The sequence below is a fragment of the Barbus barbus genome, assembly GCF_936440315.1.
Source record: "Barbus barbus genome assembly, chromosome: 6".
Taxonomy (NCBI): domain Eukaryota; kingdom Metazoa; phylum Chordata; class Actinopteri; order Cypriniformes; family Cyprinidae; genus Barbus; species Barbus barbus.
Window position 1 is genome coordinate 33,513,329 of NC_136734.1, and position 24,342 is coordinate 33,537,670.

Consider the following 24,342-nt stretch of genomic DNA (forward strand, 5'->3'; position numbering starts at 1 on the left):
TTTTTTACAGTTTGCTACTGTAAATCAAATACAGTTTACTACTGTTCTAGTCGTAAATCGCTCTACCAACTCTAAACTCCTACCATTACAGACAGGGGCACGCCCCGAGTTTTAGCGAATAGGTCAGATATGATGGTCAAAGTAAGTAGGGGGTGAAGTATTGGAATAGTTAGGTGTTTTGGAAGGGTTTTTTTTCACTTAGTGCAGAAGAGTTTGAACAAAGCTTGAGAATATTTGTTTTTAAATGTATTTTTATTATTATTATAATTGCTATTTTTATTGTTGTGATTATTATTATTTTTATGACTATTTTACTTTTATGTAAAGCACTTTGAATTACCATTGTGTAAAATGTGCTATATAAATAAACTTGCCTTGCCTTACTGTAAATCTTAATTACAGTAACTTACTGGCAAGTTACTGTAAAAACTCTTTGAAATGTCTAACAGTGTGTATATTTAATGTATTTTCCCAGTCTCCATAGCTCAGTAGGATGCGTTTATTCACAAATATGAGTAAATACAAGGAATACATATAAATAACAATTTATCTTCCAGACAGCTGTTTGAATTCTTGTTGTTCACTGTTTAGTTTTTTTTTAAGTGTTGAAAACATTACATCTGGTGTTTGAATCTTAAGTCTCTGTACACCTGTTGCTATCATGCAGCCATCACACTCGTAAATCTAGCACACAATTCCAGCTAGGTTTCAAAACCATCATCTGAGACAAGTACACAAAGTGCTTCTAGAATGTGTGCATGTGTGTTTAGCAAACCACCAAATAATAACACATGGATTTTATTATAGCCCCAGACATCTGATGGCTATGCATGCAAGAATGAAAATAACAAGAAATTTAATCTAATTCTGCTTCACTGGCTTCCTTAATAAGCTGGCCTTGGTTACAGACGTTTAAAACAACTCTGTCAACCTCTGAAGCTAGACTTGCAAGGCCAGGTGACGTGGAAATAGCAGTCTGACCATTTTAGGTAGGGACTTCACTGCTACAGAAGCCAGATTAAGTCTAATCCTGGTCTCATTTGGGGTCCTCCATTGACAGTATTGCTGGGCTTTGTTCCCTCTCAGATTAAGTTAAAGACATGAGTGCACTATACCATTAAACTCCATCACCATAAAGATTAATAAATGGAACTTTCCTGAAATATTTTAATTCATTTTAATGGAACAATATACATAAAACATACTATAAGACATATAAATTAGTGTTCAAAAGTTTTGGGTCGGTAAGATTTTTAAAAAAGTATCTTATGCTCATCAAGGTTACATGCATTTGATCAAAATCAGTAAACAAAACTTTTCTATTTGAATATATTTTAAAGTTAAATTCATTCTGTCACTGCAAAGTTTTCACGTCTTCACACGATCCTTCAGAAATAATTCCAACATGATTTGGTGCTCAACAAACACTTCTTACTATTATCAATGTTAAAAACGGTTATGGTGTTTAATATTTTTGTGTAAACTTAATGTTTTCATGATTCTTTGATTGATATAAAGCCAAAGCATTTATTTGAAAATTCATTGTAAATCTATTTACAGTCATTTGATCAGTTTAATTTGCCTCTGCTGAATACAGGTATAGCCTATTAATTTAATAAAATAAAATGACCATTCTCAAACTTTCGATTGGTAGCGTATAGAAAAACCACTGAATTATTATTCCATTTTATGCAAATGAATACTTTCAATACCAAGACTTTTTGTTCATTTCAAAGAGTCACGGGGAGGACAAAAATACCTAAACAACCAGATTGCCAAGAAGGGATTTTCACTGATCTTAATGTTTTGTCTATAAACCACACAGAGCAGAAACTACAAATTAAACAATTAAAAATAGGTCTATTCCCAGCAATGATAATTCTTATATTTGACAAATGCCAATGTCCATGAAGAATTTGAGTCATCTGTGGTTTCACAGACAGCAAATATTGGAAAATGTGCGCTGATGTGTATCTGCTATAATATAAATACAAAATAGTATGCTCTATAAAGATTCAACTGCAGTATAAGGTTTGGACAAAAAATAAGGTTCAGAGAAAGATTAAAAATAAGAACATAAGGTGCATTTAGTTTTTCTTTTGGGTATTTTTTGTAGAACTGTCATCAATTTCAGAAGATAATAAAACAACATTTTAAATAATTACATTTCTTTACAACATTAAATTGAATATTAGTTTCCTTTCTCCTATTTACATTGACTTCAGTCAGGGTAGCATTGCATTTCATTTTTGACAGTAACAAAATCGAGGTTGTGAGAGATAGAAGTACAGTGCGTTCGATTGATTGTCCTGACAACATACCCATTGTTTAGCTGATGAAACACCTTTCAGAAATAACTTGTAGTAGACAAGTTTTGAAAGTTGTGAAAATTATGTGATTTAAGATTTTAATACAGTGCATGCCAATTTAAAGTCAGTCCCTCACAGCTTAATTTTCATCCACATTAAATTCAATACAGTGTCCATCCTGAATAAGGTGCATACTGTATGAATATATAAAATTATACTACAATTACATTCAAGAGCTTATTTGAGTGGTCTCCAATGACTTTGATGTGAAATGAATTGAAGTTCACTTGAAAGTTAGTCTGAATGGACAATATTCAAAAGACCACACATGGTGGGTAAGTTTAAGTTCAAAATGGTGCCTTAAACCTTATTTTGAACTTCTACCCCTACCCATTTGAAAGAGACAGCAACATAGAAAGAGACAAAACAGCTATCTACAAAGCCAGCCAAACTGATAAGCCAGACTGATAAAAACACATCCAAATGTCCTCATCTCAAAACCACTGCACTAGTTTTGAAAGAGGAAAGAAAGGAAACAGTGTCTTTAGGCAGATGATGGTGTTCTCTCTACATCCCCAGGGAGACTCTGAAGTAAAGACCTCTGGAATGTCTCCTCAGAAAATTCTGGAACAAGGAACTCCAGCAGCAGGTCAAAAACACAGTAAACCAAGTGCCTGAATGGCCCCATACAAAACAACACAAGTGTTAATTGTTAATACAGTAGTTTACACAATATAGCAACAAGAGAGATCATTGAAGATTATTTTGTGGATTTAGAATATACAATCTGTTAATACTGGGGTCCTGTAGAGATTCCAGCACATGCTCCCACACCAGCCTGCATTTCTCAGAGCCAAGCATGTCTGTAATTAACTCTACAATTCACACAAACAACAATTTTATGTCAGTGCTTGCAATGAAAGCTCTTGATGCACCAGTTACAACGGTATGTACAATGTGACTGTGTCAGATATGTCTAAATGGGAATGAAGGCAATTAAGCTCATTCATTTTGAAGATCTTCCATTCAAGCGGCTGTAATGCTGTGGTATGAGCTGACCTGGGAACAGCTGCATGAGGCAGTGTAGGCATTGGAGTCTTGTCTTCTCTCTCTGCTCTGGGCTCATCTCTGGCCGAGGCACCACAGGCAGCTCACCCCCGGGCCACACTGCATCCTGGAGAACGTGCAGGTATATCACCCAGCATGGGGTGCTGGTTAGGTGGGCTATACCTACGTCTAACCACCTCAGGAAGACCAAAAAAAAGAGAATAGACCTTAGGATTCTGAGGAGTTTTCAAATAAACTTGATTAAGCATACAGTACCATTCTAAGGAAGCATAAGTAGTTTGAAGTGATTCATGTATAAAATTATGTAAAAGTTTAACTCACTCAACTTTAAAAGACTCTTATGATCAAAAACATACAGTGTGACAAGTGTAGCCTGATTCCCAACAAACAAATAATTCAGTTCAATTCTATTAATTACTCTTGTGAGCCAGTTATTTCAAGTGAATGAAAAACAGTGCATGAACAGTGTAGCTCAAGTCACAAGCAAATTAATCTTATGAACCAGTTTTTTTTTTAGTGAATCAAAAACATACAGCGTGACCAGTGTAGCCTGATTCCCAACAAACAAATAACTCTTTTGAGCCAGTTATGTTAAATGAATGAAAAACACAGCATGACCAGTGTAGCCCAATTCCCAAATCAAGTGACTCTTATAAGCCGGTTCTTTTTAGAGAGTTAAAAACATACAGCGTGACCAGTGTAACCTGATTCCAGAAGCAATTGATTCTTATGAGCTGATTCTTTTTAGAGAATCAAAATCATATAGCATGACAGTATAGCACTGAAAGAAATTACTCTCATAAGCTGGTTCTTTTAATGAATAAGCATTAGAGAGTGAAATTCTCAAAACTGACATAATAGCTGAATACCAAAATGTATGGGAATTGAATCAAAACACTAAATCAAAATGAGACCTTGTAGATTGCAATCTAATGAGGAAATCTGTATCAATTCTCAGTCCCAGTGTGGCCATGACTAAAAAAAAAAAAAAAAAAGTTATGTAATAGCATATGCAGTTCAAGTCAAAGTCTTTACAAAAACGTCAGCACCTACACTCCTTCTGTCTGAAAATGTTATACATGTCTCAAATGTCAACTGCTTTGGACTATAACCTATTCATTGTCACTCCAGCTTGGCCCTGTCATCACCTCTATCTTTATCCCTCTGTTACTTTCTTTGAAATCTCAAGGCTAATATTATGCACATCAAGCCTCACCACTAAAAAAGATCTGCACACTTGAAAATCAGGCAAAGGAAACAAAATAAACTCCACAAGTGCATGAGACTTGTGAGGTCACGAGGGGCCAGTGTTCTACTAACAGCTGGCTGAACATATCTCTTTATTTTTCCATTCCTCTGCCATGTGGTGCACGTGTCCCTTGAGCTCTTTGCATGTCATCTGCGTGATTGACAGTGGGGAGCTAAACCAGTCTCCAGGGTTCCGTGCCTCCTCTCCAGAAATAGCGGCTAGAATGATGTGTTTACTCTACACTACACACAAACATACACACAGAAACACTAACACAGGCATACACACATAAGCATATTGTCGGAAACTGTAATTCCGAACTAAATACAATTGATATACAGTACTCAAAATACTTTGTGGAAACTACCACACAAACACATATCCTCGATTGTTCAGTCAAAGAGACACTTGCGCATGCATAGACACAGACTAAACAAGCAGTCATGCTGCATGGTGAAAACAGATAATCAATGTCGAGACCACAAAAACCTTCCAGTAAAATATGAAACATAGCATATTTTCTTCCCTTATCATATTATTACTTCGTATATGTAGGCCTACTTAGCGGTTTCATTACATTAGGGTAAGCTATAAAATTAAGAATTATTATGAACTAGTGTTAATTTTGTCAGTTATTTCAATTTTAGTCTTAGTCCTGTGTTAAAATGTCCTCGCTAGTTTATCATATTTAGTCAACCTTATCCTATTTAGTTTTAGTCGACTAAAAGTCTCAACATTTTAGTCTAGTTTTAGTCAATGAAAACTTGACATTTTAACAATAAGATTATTATTAATTAACCGTACAGTATTAATTTTGGCAGCCATTTTTTATTTAGTCTTAAGTTCATTGCACACCGAGTCCGAAATTTTTGCACATTAAAAAATAAATACGACCTCACGTTGTCTGCACATTGCCTCCGAAATTTTCGCGCCTCAAAAAAATTTGGGATCAAGTTTTATCATTTTGATAGGAAAGGATGGGGAATACGAATAAATGGAAAAATGCATGTGAAAATTTCGGACTCGGTGTGCAATGACCTTTAGTCTCACTCAAATGTACATTTTAGTCATATTTAGACAACCTTGTCCTAATTTTGTTTAGTCAAGTTTAAGTCAATGAAATGTATGAGTATTTTAGTCAATCTTAGTCACATTTTCGTATATATACATATATACACACACACACACACACACATACATATACCTGCCAACCTTTATTTTATCCTGTATTTATATCAGGATATTTTGTGAGGAACTGCTGTGGGGCATGAACTCTGTTTGGTTTCTTTTTAGGTCTGCTGCTCTTTTTTTTTTAGCTGCAAGGCATGAACACACACATACTTTTGTCACCGAGCACATAATTTTACACTACTTTGCCAACTTAAATGCCTGGTGAATAGGCAAACTAGCTTGAAAATGATGTAGTGTTAGGATAACGTTATTCATGTTAGATACAGTGGGTACGGAAAGTATTCAGACCCCCTTACATTTTTCACTCTGTTATATTGCAGCCATTTGCTAAAATCATTTAAGTTCATTTTTTTTCCTCATTAATGTACACACAGCACCCCATATTGACAGAAAAACACAATTGTTGACATTTTTGCAGATTAAAAAAGAAAAACTGAAATATCACATGGTCCTAAGTATTCAGACCCTTTGCTCAGTATTTAGTAGAAGCACCCTTTTGATCTAATACAGCCAAGAGTCTTTTTGGGAAAGACGCAACAAGTTTTTCACACCTGGATTTGGGGATCCTCTGCCATTCCTCCTTGCAGATCCTCTCCAGTTCTGTCAGGTTGGATGGTAAACGTTGGTGGACAGCCATTTTTAGGTCTCTACAGAGATGCTCAATTGGGTTTAAGTCAGGGCTCTGGCTGGGCCATTCAAGAACAGTCACGGAGTTGTTCTGAAGCCACTCCTTTGCTATTTTAGCTGTGTGCTTAGGGTCATTGTCTTGTTGGAAGGTAAACCTTCGGCCCAGTCTGAGGTCCTGAGCACTCTGGAGAAGGTTTTCGTCCAGGATATCCCTGTACTTGGCCGCATTCATCTTTCCCTCGATTGCAACCAGTCGTCCTGTCCCTCCAGCTGAAAAACACCCCCACAGCATGATGCTGCCACCACCATGCTTCACTGTTGGGACTGTATTGGACAGGTGATGAGCAGTGCCTGGTTTTCTCCACACATACCGCTTAGAATTAAGGCCAAAAAGTCCTATCTTGGTCTCATCAAACCAGAGAATCTTCAGGTGTTTTTTAGCAAACTCCATGCGGGCTTTCATGTGTCTTGCACTGAGGAGAGGCTTCCGTCGGGCCACTCTGCCATAAAGCCCCAACTGGTGGAGGGCTGCAGTGATGGTTGACATTCTACAACTTTCTCCCATCTCCTGACTGCATCTCTGGAGCTCAGCCACAGTGATCTTTGGGTTCTTCTTTACCTCTCTCACCAAGGCTCTTCTCCCCCGATAGCTCAGTTTGGCCGGACGGCCAGCTCTAGGAAGGGTTCTGGTCGTCCCAAACGTCTTCCATTTAAGGATTATGGATGCCACTGTACTCTTAGGAACCTTAAGTACAGCAGAAATTTTTTTGTAACCTTGGCCAGATCTGTGCCTTGCCACAATTCTGTCTCTGAGCTCTTCAGGCAGTTCCTTTGACCTCATGATTCTCATTTGCTCTGACATGCACTGTGAGCTGTAAGGTCTTACATAGACAGGTGTGTAGCTTTCCTAATTAAGTCCAGTCAGTATAATCAAACACAGCTGGACTCAAATGAAGGTGTAGAACCATCTCAAGGATGATCAGAAGAAATGGACAGCACCTGAGTTAAATATATGAGTGTCACAGCAAAGGGTCTGAATACTTAGGACCATGTGATATTTTTTTCTTTTTTAATAAATCTGCAAAAATGTCAACAATTCTGTGTTTTTCTGTCAATATGGGGTGCTGTGTGTACATTAATGAGGAAAAAAATGAACTTAAATTATTTTAGCAAATGGCGGCAATATAACAGAGTGAAAAATGTAAGGGGGTCTGAATACTTTCCGTACCCACCAAAGGTCTGCACTCAGTCACATACGACAGCTGCACGATTCTGGATAAATTGAGAATCACGATTTTTTTTTTTGTCTCAAACAGAGATCACGATTCTCCCACGAAACAAAATAATGTGTGACAAAATACCATTGCTGCAGTCTATTTAAAAGTGTTTAATTTGAACGAATTTTTAAACATTTAAATTAATATGTATTTATAATATATTTAGTTCATATTAAAATTACGGAAAAGTGGTTTGAATGATTTAATGTCTCACTCATAAATACTTCACTTGTTTCTTTACTGGATGAATCAGCGTTTTTAATCTCTTGATTCAATCACAAATACATTTTTAAGTCACTTTTCTGCACCTAGTGGCGAAACAATGCAATCGACACAAACGTTATTTGAAGCGCCAGTTAACTTTCAAAAGGTCTATTTTGATCGCTACCATAAACATCAGTTTATATCTGAACTATTAACTTATGAATGACTGTAATACAGAAATAATACTGTGTAGTTGAAAAGACTGTTTGTGAAGCTGTTACTCAAACACGGCAACTGTCTGCTCTCTGTCAGCAGCTGAACACAGATGTAAATGTCCCGGTAAGACTTTATTAAAGGTTTATTAGACACGGGCGAAGCTCTAGTGCAAATATATCAGTATTTATCCAAGTACGTGCACTTTTTTGGAGTAAAAGCCCTAATATTAGGACGCTGTTCAGTGAGTGCAGCTATATGAACACAAATAAACCGCAGCAGATCTGACTGAATATGAATGTGTGCTTTTATTCTGTTCACAGTTCGTCTAGATTATCAATGCGATCACGTCGACTCCAGCGGATTAAGTTAACTCAACTCAATATTTTAACTTTCCACATCCACCCCAACCCGTTTACCTTAGTTGTAAGTACAGTGTGTACTGTCCTCTTTTAAGAAATCAGACGGCGGGAGAAAAAAAATGTAAGAGACCGAGCGAGATTTTGTTTTGCTGTCTATTTGCACTCTTTTTATTGATAGGTTACGCACTTGTCAATCATCCCACTTGCTAGATGGGGGAATGAACCCCGCGCTCTGATTGGTCGAAGTGTTCTTTCATTGCTGTTGCTTGATTGGTTTGTGCTGCACAAAGGCGTCACCAGGTTTTTGCGTAGTTTAAAGTGACAAATCGTACCTGCGTACTTTGAGGTCAAAATGCGTGCCCGCTACGCAAAATGCGTACATATATATACACACACACACACACACACAAAAGTATTAGGTCACCCCCTTGTAATGAACATGTTTGACTACTTTAGTAATTTCTATGAGTACAAATCTTAATGTTAAAGCATATAATGATATTCTAGGGAATTGTGTGCTTCTAATTTTATAGCAACAGTTTGGACAGGACCCTTTTCTATTCTAACATGACAGTGCCTCTGTGTATAAGACACAGTTCAAAAAGACATGACTGATTCAGTCAGTGTGGAAGAACTTGTCTGGTCTGCAGAAAGCCAAGTCTAGAGCATCTTGGCTGAATACTGTTTGGTCCTTATGGTCTGTGTGTGTGGAAATCATCTGTTCTGATGTTTTCATTCTGTTTTCATGTTGCATTATGCCAATTAATTAAACCTAATTCCGAGAACTCCATCATGTACGTGTGTAGTAGTATAAATCATAGATTCAGTTGTAAAGAGAAGATCTGACCGTATTTTGGGGTTCCTGAGAGCTTGTGTTGTACTGAAAATGATGCTCCTCTGTAAACAATTTGCATAAAAAAAAAAAACTTAAAAAGATTTCTTCACTTAATAGTATTAGTCCACTGTTGGCTGACCTTTCTTAGCTGACACTTTCCAGATTTGCTGGAAATAATTTTGAACAGATGTAGATGACTTACTTCTTGAACTCACTTACACAGTAACTAAAATCCCAGGTCAAATGAGCAGGTCCCAGTATATCCACACATACTCAAATAAATGAAGATCATTCTGTGGTCTGATGCTGATCATTCTACAAATGTTATAAATGTCAAAAGAGCATTCACGTAAACAGTACATAAGGGTACTGTGATTTTAGACACGTCCAAAACTGTTGCAACAGAGATGGAAATACAATTTTTAAATACATGAATTATGTTTTCATCTTTGTTGCCACAGTTTTGTTAGTGCCTTTTTCTGTTCTAAAGAAGGGAACACTTTTGTCCTTATAGTGTCTATACAAGTCATTGGTGTTTGGTGATGAGTTTTTGGCTCAAGGTCTGCATATAAAGTCACACCAGAGATGTTCAGCTGGGATCAGGACTTGGCTTTCTGCAGACCAGACAAGTTCTTCCACACTGACTGAATCAGTCATGTCTTTTTGAACTGTGCCTTATACACAGAGGCACTGTCATGTTAGAATAGAAAAGGGTCCTGTCCAAACTGTTGCTATAAAATTAGAAGCACACAATTCCCTAGAATATCATTATATGCTTAAACATTAAGATTTGTACTCATAGAAATTACTAAAGTAGTCAAACATGTTCGTTACAAGGGGGTGACCCAATACTTTTGGCAATATGGTGTACACACACACACACACACACACACATATATACATATTTACACACACACACACACACATATATACATATTTACACACACACACACATAGGATAATGAAATCATGAAAGTTTTGCTATTCTGAATGTATAGATTCATAAACTAGGACAAGAAAGCAGCTGTTTGTTTAAAAATACTATAAATGTTTGTGGACATACAGCATACCTGACTGACAGCGTTTCTGCACTTTATCATAATGAATAACAAATGTTGAGATGTGACATAACCTCTGTACAACATCTAACAGCTCCAAATGATCACTTCTTTCACAATAAAAAAGTACTGTACTTACACACGTTGCAAAATATGACATTATGTATGACTTTCCCTCATTCTTTATTCACTGCATACTTTAACCTCCCCTTAAAAAGCAATATTTTATTGATTTTGATTCTCATCACACAGTCTTCTGCCAAGACATAAAAGAAAATACGGCGAGGCATCAGTTCAGATAACACAAAAACCATAAAAGCATTTGGTTATACAACAATATGTTCTAGTACAAGTATACACAGAAAAATAATCAAATCTGACCCCTTGAGAGACAGGTTTTTATCTAACAATCCCTGTGCCCATGTGTATGTGTGTGTGCATAAAAGAAACAGACAGAACGAGAAAGGGAAAAGAGAAAACAAAAACACACAGGTTCAAAAGAGAAGCTCTGTCCCAACCAATCACTTTAAAAGCACTGCGCACATTTCAACGTCCTTACTGAAGTTTATCTCCTGCAGTTTAGGTCAAAATGTATCACAGTTTCCACAAAATTCTAAGCAGCACAATGAGAGAAGAAATATTTCTTGAGCAGCACTTCAGTATAATTTCTACTTTATAAAAAAAGTGTAATCAGACTAATTTCTGAAGGGTCATGTGATGCTGAAGACTGGAGTAATGGCTGCTAAAATTCAGCTTTGCCATCACAGGATTAATTTAGATTTTAAAAATATAATAAAATATAAAACAGTTATAAGTACGGTAATAAGTACGGTCAGCGAACAATACCAGATCGCACTCTTGTGCAAAGGGCAATAGTGTAAATGAAACAGAATGATGGGGAATGATGCCAGACAATTGTCCCAGTATTCAGGTGTATTTTGTAATATCCTGTGCTATGTTTTTACTTCTCCACTGACTGAGGAGTAAAGACAGCTGACAGAGCCACTGATCTAATTTCATTTGGATACCTGTCAGACTCAATCAGCCCATTTTTCAGATTACCTCACAAAAAGGCAAATGTCTGGCAAAAATAAAAAGATAGCTGTCTGAAAATGGCAAACTCTATGCTAAGCTAATTATTTCTTTTGGGAACAAAGGAAGAAGCAGTCTGTACTCTGACTTAACTCATACCTAAGACATCAACCACTTGTGTGTGCTGCCCCCTTGTGGTACAACCTAAAGCAATATGCTGATGGTCAACCGTGTTATGAGTGCATATGAATGTCCATGTTTCTGCTGCTTTGATGTCTCCTGACATGTTTTATAAAAACACAGAAAAAAAATTAACACTAGGCTGAGGAGCATCTAGGGTTTTTTTTTTAAAGTAGGGTTTACGTGAATGCTCTTTTGACATTTATAACATTTGTAGAATGATCAGCATCAGACCACAGAATGATCTTCATTTATTTGAGTATGTGTGGATATACTGGGACCTGCTCATTTGACCTGGGATTTTAGTTACTGTGTAAGTGAGTTCAAGCAGTAAGTCATCTACATCTGTTCAAAATTATTTCCAGCAAATCTGGAAAGTGTCAGCTAAGAAAGGTCAGCCAACAGTGGACTAATACTATTAAGTGAAGAAATCTTTTTAAGTTTTTTTTTTTTTATGCAAATTGTTTACAGAGGAGCATCATTTTCAGTACAACACAAGCTCTCAGGAACCCCAAAATACGGTCAGATCTTCTCTTTACAACTGAATCTATGATTTATACTACTACACACGTACATGATGGAGTTCTCGGAATTAGGTTTAATTAATTGGCATAATGCAACATGAAAACAGAATGAAAACATCAGAACAGATGATTTCCACACACACAGACCATAAGGACCAAACAGTATTCAGCCAAGATGCTCTAGTGGTGACATGAGGTCTGCTGCAGAAATATACAACCCACTGTGGTGTTTATGCCACCGCATTTAATGGCTATCTCCAAATCCAGCAACTGGACGAAACAGGATCTAGTCAGCACTGAAATCAAAAAGGCCAATGCATCCTAACCCAGTGACTTCATAGTAATGTCAGTGTACACAGCAAGAACATTCCCGGCCCACGTTTGGTTTGCATTTCCAGTGGGACATTTTATTCTCGGACAGCAGCACCCCGCTGACAAAAGACTGGAGCAGTTTGTTCGTCTAGGGCATTAATGCTGGTTTGCAAGTGCAAAATGTGGCCTATGTGGGCATTTGTTGCAGGCTGGTAAACTGCACAGTACATTCTGCAAAACATGGAATTTCAACTGGAAGTACAAGCCTTTACCTATTGGGGTTATGCACTGGCTAAAATCATTAGGCTGGTGATAAAAATCCACAGTTGCAAGGTATGAAGCCCAGCTGTGACATATAAAGCCTTACTGGGATATGCAAAGTCATATATGAAAAACATTCTGAGTTCTGAAACAAACTGTCTTTTATAGGTTTTATACCAACAATAACTTTGTCAACAAACTATCGGCCATCAGTGCCGGCCCGTAACTGAAGTAGTGAGAGATCTGAATTAAACAGTGAGCTTGCAGTCGATTGTAAGAATGGAGTGGAGATTTGATTAGAAATTACGAGGCCAAAAAATAAAATATGCACGGTTGACCATTCATAATAAGATCAATAGCAGGCATTAAGAAAACAGATATAGTGAATATCTATTTCATGCTGACTTTAAGCAAGGCATTTAATGCCATGCCACTTACAATTGTTTACTTATCAAATAATCATGAATGTTAGAATATTACAGGCACACACAAGCAAGTCAGAGACTATGATCACTGTCTTTTTTGTGTATCAGCACTCTTCTACAGTACATGTTCAAAGCATGAAGAGTGTGTGCTGAAGCCAAGTCACACCACACACATTGAGAACACAGAGAAGGAAGCAAATGGACCAAAACCGTTACATAATAACCCTGTTTGAAGATGTTCCATCCCCAGTGATGCCAATACCATACATGCTTTGAACCAAAGAGAGCCATAAGTTCCAAGATTACTGTCCAGCTAAGCACCAGAGAAACTCAGTTCTGGAACAGCCAACAGAAAGCTTTCACGATTATTCTGTGGCAAGTCGATCCACTTGAACGAATAGCTGTTGAGAGAGCAATGATTCAGTTTGAAACCAGACAGATAAGACACACTCATTAACAGTTTGAAAGCGGTTGGCCAAACTAAACAAACACATTACTGGCAAATGGTGAAATTGGTCTTCTCGCATGAAATACGCGAAGCAGACATATGAACAGACTGTCCTGAAGCGCCTGTGAGCTGGCGATAAGTGTGGAGATATAAAACAGCTATGACTCTTTTACAAGGCCAAGATGCTGACATGAAGATGAGACTAAAGATGACCTCAGTCTCTAATCCCAGTCACACATTTTAAGTCAAAATCCATCACGGTAAAGCTCCTAAAATGACTGTTAGAGAAAATGCGAGCATTACCATATGCCTGGCCAACTCTGTCTTGGCTTTCAAGGAGACAGGATGGAGAGAGAAGATCAGTGAGGCTTGAATATTGGTTGCCTGTTTCCATATTATTAGAAATTTCCGGAACTCCAGGTCCCAATGACATGCTGAAGTTTGTACTTGACAGTCAAATATTTACCAGATGGAGTGATTGAAGACATGCGTAAGATGGGACACCTAGTACATTTTTTATAACTAATAAATGTAGGCATTTTATGTGTTGTGGAAAGAACTTAAATTCTAAAAAAAAAAATGTAATTGATTGCTGCTTACAATAATTTTACATGGGAGCAAATAAAAGTGAAAGAATGCCCTGGAGCTCTAAGGAACTGCATTTTTTCAGGAACAAATGCAACACTGTTATATATTCAGAGTTTCAAAGAGCACTTCCCTGTCAATCTTCAGCCCTATAGCAAAATAAATCACATTTTACCAGTACATGAATTTGATGGATACTGAATGTGATGCAATAAAAAGATGATGTACCACAAAAAATGGCAAGAAGTGTCTTGATATAGAGAAGGCCTGGTCCTTTCAATGAATAGTTCAAAAAGAAGATCTACCAGTTTGAGTGTAGTTCAAGTCATGAATTTAACACAAGCACAAAAACAGAATTCAAAACACTGCATGTGCTTATAAAACCAGTACTCAATAACCGGTCAAGCAGTCTGAGCAACTGAACTCTGCATCAACACTTCTTACATTTAAAACCCAGCATCTAAACTACCTCTCACCGCAAATCCGGCACCAGAACATTCTGTGCACCTCTTTCACAGGAAGTATTTATCTAAAACTGCAGCAATCCTAATTATACTTAGTATCGTTTGTTGTACTGACCCCAAAGCACATGGAAAAAAACATGCCTGAGTAGTTGCACATGGAATAGTTAAGACGATGTCATGCACAAAAAATAGCTTTAGATTCAGCTGACATAAGATGCTGATTTTAGCCACACTAATTAACACCTGTCCTGTTCTGGTGATGTCATACAGACAAGGGCAGCATCAACTGTCACATCATTTAACAGACATAAGGCCCATCCTAATATAACCTTCCAGAAAAACAAGTTTGGCTTATGTGTATCGCGTTTTAATAAGGGCGAGGCCAAAATTCTAACTTTATCCCAAACCTAAATACGGCAATGTGAGAAACACATGCTCAAAGTGACCAGACAAGGCCTCAAGGAGAATTGCAAACACATGGCCTACTTATTTAACGAAGCACTAAAATCTGAGCATATATTAGCTTGCAAATACAAACCAAGGTATAGCTAGCTAATCTGCATGAATTTCTTTAAGTGTTTTTGTGCTTCTGTTTGAGATTACAGAATTTATATTCATGCATTTACTAGGCACTTTTATTCAAATATTGCATTTAAAAGGGATATATATTTTTCATATATCATGCATTTTCATATATCATGCATTGTCTAGGAACTGAAGCCACTACTTGCAGTATTTAATCATTAAATAGTACAAAGTAATGGAGTGTCACATGCACAGTCTTACATCGTTTATACTTAACCAGAAAAGGTGTTTGCATGAGAAATGTTTGATGACCAAAAAACTAAAAAAAAAAAAAAAAAAAGAGTAAAAATTGATAACACTTTACTTGAAGCCTTAAAACGGATTATTAATGCATTAATTATCAATGCCTGCAATGCACCTTATAATGCATTGTATTATCTCATGAATATTTGTAATACATTATAATACTTGTCTATTCATTGTTACACCTTACGAAATTATAATGCATTTAAACCAATTTCAGATGGAACAAGGAATCTGCAGATATTATAACTACTTTTAACTGTTTACAACATCATTGACTTTATGATGTTAACATTTATAGTATCATTAAACACCAAAAATAAAGATTTTCCAGAGAAGATTAAAAAATCAGCTAACATCTATATTTTGATTCTGTACTTGCTAGACCAATAAACAACCTTTCTCTGACTACTCCGAGAGAAACAAATAAAACAATTTGTAGCTGAAGTTGTGTTGGAAAACATAGGTTTGCTGAAAGCACTGATGGAGGATATTTCACTGTGCGTGCAACAAATATTAACAGTGGCAGGAGGAGTGAGGTACTCTGGGGAAGGGACAGCACATGCTGTAAAAATGCTGTAATCCTCATGAGGAAGACATGAGCTCACAGGAAGTGTGAACACACCCACATGCATTGTTATGATTCTTCCTTTTAGAGTAAGAAACACCATCAAGTTCAACAGGTGAGCAGATAATACAGTTTACCAGCTGGCAGCGTAACAGTCTCAGGAAATTTACTTGCCTATTCTCGCTGGGCTATTGAGTACAAAAAGACTATTTTAAAGTCAACGCCCATTTATCAAACATAACCACCTGTGCACCTGTTTTTTTTTTGGTTTTTTTTTTACTTGTGTAAACCAGATAACAATCGGCTACCGTACATGAGACAGATTGTAGGGTGCTGAGATTGTTGCCTTATCTACAATAAATAACAATCATTAAACTAGAGGACTCATTAATCTTGGGACCATACGGCAAACCAGGAACAACGGCCTGTGAGGTCTTTTCACAATATGCTGCTATTTTTTCGCCATCACTACTCTAACTCCTTATGACAGCTTACATATGTCTGGCCCACACAAATGACGCAAGCCTCTTGAACCAGATGCAATCCTGTTGAATAGCTCGCTGGCCAATTATCAGCCAACCCTGCTGCGGTCCAATCACCTTCCTGCACTTCGCCGCTCATTTACTTCTAATTAGGTGGAACGCAGCACTTGCACGAGAAGCTCTGCTTTCCGTGCTTCTAAAAAGTATTTTCCTGTAAAGTCTGATAGAGACTTGTGTAGAGGGATGAATGGACAACCATTAATTAATCGCCCAAAACGTGCAAAAATTTTTTATATAATTAACATGCTGATTTGCATAATATTAAACATAATTTTAACATACTTAACCCTGCTGTTGTTAAATTTTTTTCTCATAGAATGGTTCAGCAGCAGTCTTGTGAAATAAAATTCAACGTGAAAATGTCACTTAAACAGACTTGTCTCAAAAGCTAGCATTATGGGATACAGTACTGTCAGGTTTATTACAAGATTCAATGTCTTGATTTTGCTTTGAGCCATGTACAAACTCTAACGTGCTTTAATTAAAAACGCATAATATTTCTCAAATTTAACAATGCACTGTTTAAAGGGACAGTCCGACAAAAAATTACAATTCTGTCATCATTTATTCTTTTTAAGGTCTTTCCAAACCTGTGTGACTTTCCTCCTTCTGTGGAACATAACAGAAGCTATTTTAAAGAATGTTTGTAACCAAACAGTTTCATATACAATGAAACCGAAATGGTTGAAACAACATGAGGAAATGATAGAATTTTCATTTTTGGATGGACTGTCCCTTTAAATCTGAACAGTGAAAGTGATTACTGCCCGTTAATTGGTAGTTTGATCAGTGCATTTACACACAGGGAGGACTATAAAGGATACACCACTAAAATGACCATTAAAATTCCCTTAACTGCTAAGAATTAAAATGAGAGTTTTCAAATGACTGTACCTCACCTTTCAATAAAAGTACCAAAGAGCAGTCTGATGGTTTTCTGGATGTTTTCTGTACACAGCCAGCTCCACTGGTCCTTCATCAGCAAACACAAGATATTCAGAGCGATATCTGCCAGGGCAGTGTCTGCACTATCACAAACACACAGCAGTTTGAAACATCCAAAGTTAGGCTTAGATTGTATCAGATAAATGATTTCGCATAAAATAATTAAAACTATAGCAAGTTGTAGTTCATCAACACTATACTGCCCTCTCCAGTTTGATCGGGTGTACAACAAGTTCCTTGTCACATTATCAGACAATTCCAATGTGCATTTGAATATTTAAAAAACCTCTTAAAGTTCTTGGTTGATCTACCTGCTCCTCTTCCTCTTTTTTCAACAGATCTCTGCTCTCTCGTGAGTCCTCCTCCTACATAATGACTCTTGACACCCCCGTCCACCTGCTTCTCCTGTTCCTCCACAACCCCCCCAGATCTGACAGGGAGAAACCTCGAAGAACCTACAGAAAGAGATTAAAAGATATGCGTTTGCAATAAACACACAAGGAATCCAATAAGAGCCAGTTACTGGGAGTACTTAATCAGGGGTACTTTGACTGACTGAGCTGAATATTGCCACAGCTGCTTTACTGCAGAAAGTTTGCAGATTTTGGCCTTTCAGAGTTGACAGGTTTCACAGTGTAATGATGGGCACAGGTTCTGATTTTTTTTTTTTTAGCTTCAATGGGTGGGCATCACACATGTTTGATATTTTGAGCAATAAGTAAAAACCCTGCCATTCTCAAAACAATGCATCAGTATTATATTAATTATATATGTTTATGTTCAAGTTGCATGGACAGACTGCAAATTACTACAGTAGTCAACATTTGAAGTGGATCAAAACCTTTCATCAAAGATGTCCTAAAACCAAAACAATACCCGTTCTTGTCTTGGGACAACTTTGATTAACTTTTTTGATCCACTTCAAATGTTGACTACTGTATTTATGTGGCTTTTGCATGATATGAAAGACTCACTGAGCAGTAGTCACTGAAAGAGTACGTCACTTTAGGTTGCAGGCTTGGAATGTTAAGAGTAGGAGCTATTTTACTGGAGAATCTCAGACAGGGTCTGAAATATGAAAGGACAGTTTGTGAAATTAAAAACAATAGGAATACTGCCTTGACTTATGTGATCTAAGTCTCATATATTCTAACGTTCTTTGTGAGTCTCGTTCTTCTGTGGGGCTCTGGGGTTTTGAGCGTGGAAATGCAGTCTTCAGAGTGTCCACTATGTTCTCCACCATCTGTTCATATGGGAAACGTCATACAGACAAATAGGCAAAAACAAACAGAAATGTCACACTAAAAGTCAGTATGTCATGTCCCATGATAGAGTGACCTTGTCTATGCGTGAACTTGACGGCTTCTTCTGGAAAGCTGCTGTGGCATCAGTGTTGAGGGCAAGAAATTCATGCACCTCCTCACTGTTAGCTGCCTCTGGGGTGGTGCACAGTTTCTGCAGGAGTCGAAAAGGAAGTTTGAGAGAGAATAAGTCTAGGGTTTTTCATAAAAGTCACATTTAATCTGCCCAAAGTTTTATCAGTGAAGGGAAATCTCTTACCCTGAGGAATGATTCCAATTGACTGGCTTCCACTTTGTGGCCTGGCTTCCACTTTGTCTGTGTCTAAGTTGCTGAAGGGAAGGTCTGGGAAGAGTTTCTTTGGACCTTTGACATCTTAAATGTGAGCCCACATTTTTAATATGGATTAACGTTGCACCTAATGATGCACCTAACTGTCAACATGACATCTTTAGCACTATTTATAGTTACAGTTACAATCTCAGCACAGCATGTATAGATATTAAATGTTTACATTAACAATATTTGCCGTTTAAAAGGTTTGAGACTTCAGTGTCTCAAAGAGCTGATCATGGACTTTAGGAAGAGACAGCAGTGGCCCTACACTCCTCTTATGATCAGTGGGACCCCTGTGGAGAGGGTGAGTAACTTCAAGTACCTCGGTGTAAACATCTCTGAGAACCTGACTTGGACTACACACATCCAAACACAGGTTAAGAAAGCCAGGCAAAGACTGTACCATCTGCGACAGCTGAGGAAATTCAGGGTCTCACCAGCAATCCTGAAAACTTTCTATTCAGGGACCATAGAAAGTATATTGACTCAGTGCATCTCAGTGTGGTATGGAAACAGCTCAAATCAGGACTGCAAAGCTCTACAGAGAGTTGTGCGCTTAGCTGAGCGCATCTCAGGGTCTGCTCTCCCCTCTCTGCAGGACATCTACCTCAAACACTGCAAAAGTAGAGCTGTAAAAATCATCAAGGACTCTAATCGCCCTGGTAACTGTCTATTCACTTTGCTTCCATCTGGTAAGCGCTTCCGTAGCCTGATGGCAAAGACTGAGAGACTTAGAAGGAGCTTCTTCCCCCAGGCCATCAGGCTCCTAAACTCTAACTCTGTGTCATAACATCTCACGACTCCATGTTAATATCACCATATCAATAAGTTATTCATAATTTTTTCTACCTCGTATTGCTGCTATGTAAATACCCTGTACAACTTTTTGCACATTCCTTATATTACTATTTACGTCAACAAACATACTGACCTGCACATTTATATTTTTTATCTTTTATTTTATTCTTTTATTTTTTCTACTTTTCTTTTCAATTTAATATTTATGTACATTCTGTGTTTTGTATTCTATATAATTGCACTGTCCTTGGAGCGGACCTGACTTACATTTCACTGCTGGTTATATTCTGTATAATTGTCTATGTGACAAATAAAAAAATCTTGAATCTTGTGTACTGCCCTGATGACATACTAAAAGTACAAAAATACAGTAAAAACAGTAATATCAGAAAATATTAATATATATTTTTTAATATATTTGAATATATTACAATGTAATTCATTCCGGTGATGGCAAAGCAGCCATTACTTCAGTCTTCAGTGTCACATGATCTTTCAGAAATCATTCTAATATGCTGAGGAATTAAATGGAAATAATTCTTATTATTATCAAAGTTAATAACAGTTGTGCTGCTTAATATTTTTGTGGAATCCATTATACATTTTTGCAGGAATTATTCTTTTTTTCAAAAAAATCTTAATGACCCCACACGTTTGAAAGGTAGTATATATTACTTTTTACTACGCAATTCTAACAACATGTACTAATGAGGTCTGATACTATATAGTGTGACGAGTCGGCTGCCTCCCCCCTGTCCATCATCACCACCCCGTCCCATATTCGCCGCCCTTCACCAGGCTCCCGACAGGAGTGGGTGTGTGAGAGAGGAGGGGCGCTGAAACAGCCAGGGCTGGCGGCGTGTGATGAGGCGCACCTGACGTGAATAGAGCCTCATCACCGCCGCCGTTAAATGCCGAACGCGCCTCTCCTCGTGAGACCGGTCTCTTCCCGTGCATGCACGCTGGTGTCCTCGTGGGTCCAGGAAGGGAGCGTCGAGGAGGACTGCCGCACCCGTTAGGCGGCTGACGGGCTAGGATGCCGAGCCGCCGAGTCCCCCAGAAGTGCCGGGACCCCGAAGATGGACGAAGCCGCGCCAGAGACGCCGCCGCCACTCGCTCCCGGCCCCGAGAGGGGAGCGCGTGCGGCCACCGGACTCCGCCCCTTCCCTGGACCCTTCCCTCCTGAACACTGCCCTCCTGCACAGCCCCGCAGCACGACGAGGACACCAGATCCCCGTTTATTTTGGACACTTTTCCCCCTTTGGACACTTTATTTTAAATATTGTTTAATAAAAACCTCTCCGAGGCTTGACGCCACGCCCACTGTGTCTGTCGTTGGCTCCTCCCGCCACAATAGTCAAATATACAATGTGTTTATGTTTAATATCATATGACTCAATAGCTTACACTATTGTCATTTAAAAATGTCTTACTTCTGATCACCTTCCTGAGATCCGTCCTTTCCTCCAAACGGGTCTGCAGATTGAGGAAGTCACTGTAACGCCGGTTCACCATATGATATACAACAGACTGATCAGACTTTGAACTCTCTGAATCTCCAGCAGTTTCATACTACGAACACACACAAAACACAATGAATCAATAAAACAGGTAAAGAAAATGCCCCCCAAAAATTGCTTTTCATGAAATTCACTGATTACAAGTTATGTTCCAAATTAAATAAAGGAAGAATCTCACCTTTATAGTGTAAAGAGTATAAGGATGAGTGTTGTTGCTTCTTTGCTCTTTGGCTGTACTGGTCCCAGTGATTTGAGAGTTCTGAATAGTTACCGGTCCCTCTAGATTTCCCAAGTTATCGAAAACTAACGATTCCAGAACAAGGCTTCTGGGGATGGAGTTTGATGTGTAAGGCTGGACTGGACACTCTTCCACTGTACTCTCTGGTGATGGAGGCTCTGAAGTGATCACGTTTTGTCTGAAACATTTCCCCAAAAGGCCCAACGTGTCTTCCTCCAGACAAACCAGGCCACACAAGTCTGAAGGAGACATGCAGTCACAGAAGTTCTCATCATCTGAGTCTGTTCGTTTCGAAGACTCACTAGATATCTTTCTTTCTTCTGAAGAGGGTGAATCCAGGTCGTAGTCAGTGTGACTATAGAGGCGGCTGGTGCGGTAAGGAGATCTGAGCAGTTCGGCTGTACTTTGGGTCATTCTTTCTGGAAAAAGAATGCTGGAACTTCTCGTCCCTTGTACATTTTCATCAGAGGACCACTGACTCTGGAAACTTGTTTCAGATGAATCATGAAGGGGGGCTGTGGATACAGACCAAGCTGTCTGCATGCTGGAGGTTTCAGGACAGTTGAAAGTAACTGGGAGTCACAATCCCAGAAGCTGCCAACAAATTCTTCTTCGTCTTCTGGAGGCGTTTGCTGTGGGCTTGGTTCTTCTTTGTCAGTGGATTGGCTGAACACATCTACAATGGTCTGGTTTAACCAATCTGGATTGGATATTCTTGCCACGAGGAGCAGAACAACATTGCAGGTGATGAGCTCTCCCACCATGTACCGGCTTGTTCTTGTTTCCAAGTGAGATTTGGGAATAAGGACGTGCATCAGGAGATCTACCAGTGCTCTGGTGTAGCAGAGCTGGTTAGCTGGGCCAGTCAGGGCAGGGTGAGGCAAATTACCTCTACTGTACAATCTCCATAGTTTTTGTGAGTTTGAAAACGTTTGGTCAGACTCGTCTTGCAGTGTGTGCTGGAGTTCCTTGGCTTGGCTAAAGCTCTGCAGATGGCATCTGCAAAGCTCAAGGACCCTCTGGGCCAGTGCTCTACGGTCCACCTGCTTTGCCCTCGTCTTCAGTTCACTGGCCGCCTCCAGCATGGCGTCCCTCACCTCCCATTCAAACTCATCCCCTCCTTTAGAAACAGAACTGCAGTACCAGGATGACACAAAGTCCCGCACAGCCTTGTACACGGCACTCTGAATCTCCCAATCCAGTCTTTGTTCACTCTCTGAGGTAGTGTGAACTTCACGGGACTGACTTTCCTGTAGCTCAAATAGGTTCGATTCCCAGGGAAAGCAAGAGCTGATAAAATGTAAAAACTGTAACTTGAATTCAATGTAAGTTGCTTTGGATAAAAGTGTCTGCTAAATGCATAAATGTAAATGACTGACGCAGTGGCAGAAAGTGCTCCAAATGAAGAAGGCTGTTGGCATCCAAAGCGACAAGAGATCCCAGCCATCCACCCAGCACGACCAACAGACTGGTGAAGATGCACAGCAGCCACACATTCACCAGAAGGTGGAACAAAACCATGCAATCAAAACTACAACTCCAAGAATGCTCCTCTGCCCCAGTAACTCAGAGAAACTCCAAAGATTTGGATTGGCAGCACCAGGCATTTTGTCACATCTGAGATCTTAAATTGGAAATAGATGGACTGTCGAATAAATAAATTATGATTAAATAAAATGTAACATGAGAGCATGTAAAATGTGTTACACAAAATAAAAAAAAACGTTAACATCTCAACATGAAGGACAAGCAATTAAGATCTTGTTTTTCAGGTAAACATTTTGTTTTAATCTCTTTATTGCATATTTTATGTGACAGATCGTAATCCGTATAAAATATAATGATTCAAAATAATTAAATAGCCTAATATTTAATCATTTATGTTCCTTGTTGTGCCATGAACTACAGCATTATCATATTTTAGTCTGATATACTCACCAATAGAAAAAAAAAATTTGAGGGAAAATTTACTGTTTCAGCGAGGTAGTGAGCAAATGAGAGGTCACAGTTCCAGATGATCATTAATTAAACCATCCGTGACTGAAACAATCTCCTTCACTGCACATCGTCAGGTAGATGCAATTAGGGCTCGCTGCATCCTTTTTTGGACATCCAACCCCGCCCACATCCAAGTGTGACATCATATTGGTAGGTTTAGGGGTGGAGATGGGGTGGGTTTATGGATCAGGGCCTGGAGATGGGTAGGTTTAGGTAAATGTAAGGTGGGAGGATCCAACCACGCCTCCTGGACCTTGTGGGCTGCAGTGAGACGCTCCTCGGTAGATGCGCCCAAAAGCTGTCTATGAGATGGTAAGTATACCAATATTATCACTGAAATGGTGTTTGCATCGCATGTCGTTGCTATCGACGTTTGCAGTCTGTCTAATCCACTTGACTCTAATCAGATTATCATCTAACAAACAATAGCCCTTTCTGATCCGCAAGTTACAGGGCCAAAAATATGACCATGCTTTTTTCCCTGTTCTATAGGTGATAAATGGTAAACAATTAAAACAGTTAGTGAGAAATTTTTATAGACTATGTATTTTTTCAAATCTCCATTAAAACGAAACAACATTCGGTTTATTTAAACTCATATTTTAGGCCTAATGAAAAATCATTGTAAACTTGAAATAGCCTACTA

At 38.4% G+C, this 24,342-nt stretch overlaps 1 pseudogene across 1 annotated transcript; it reads right to left on the bottom strand.

The window, feature by feature from the left end:
- Nucleotides 1–1,556: 1,556 nt before the first annotated feature.
- LOC306870816 (sorting nexin-19-like) lies at nt 1,557–23,305 on the bottom strand (annotated as a pseudogene). The gene is made up of 12 exons: nt 23,074–23,305; nt 21,639–22,943; nt 21,374–21,512; nt 19,068–19,181; nt 18,846–18,962; nt 18,662–18,750; nt 18,482–18,575; nt 17,819–17,962; nt 17,462–17,585; nt 3,369–3,553; nt 3,094–3,184; nt 1,557–2,983 (listed from the first exon to the last, which is right to left on the bottom strand). The product of its transcript is annotated as a sorting nexin-19-like (transcript).
- Nucleotides 23,306–24,342: the final 1,037 nt, after the last annotated feature.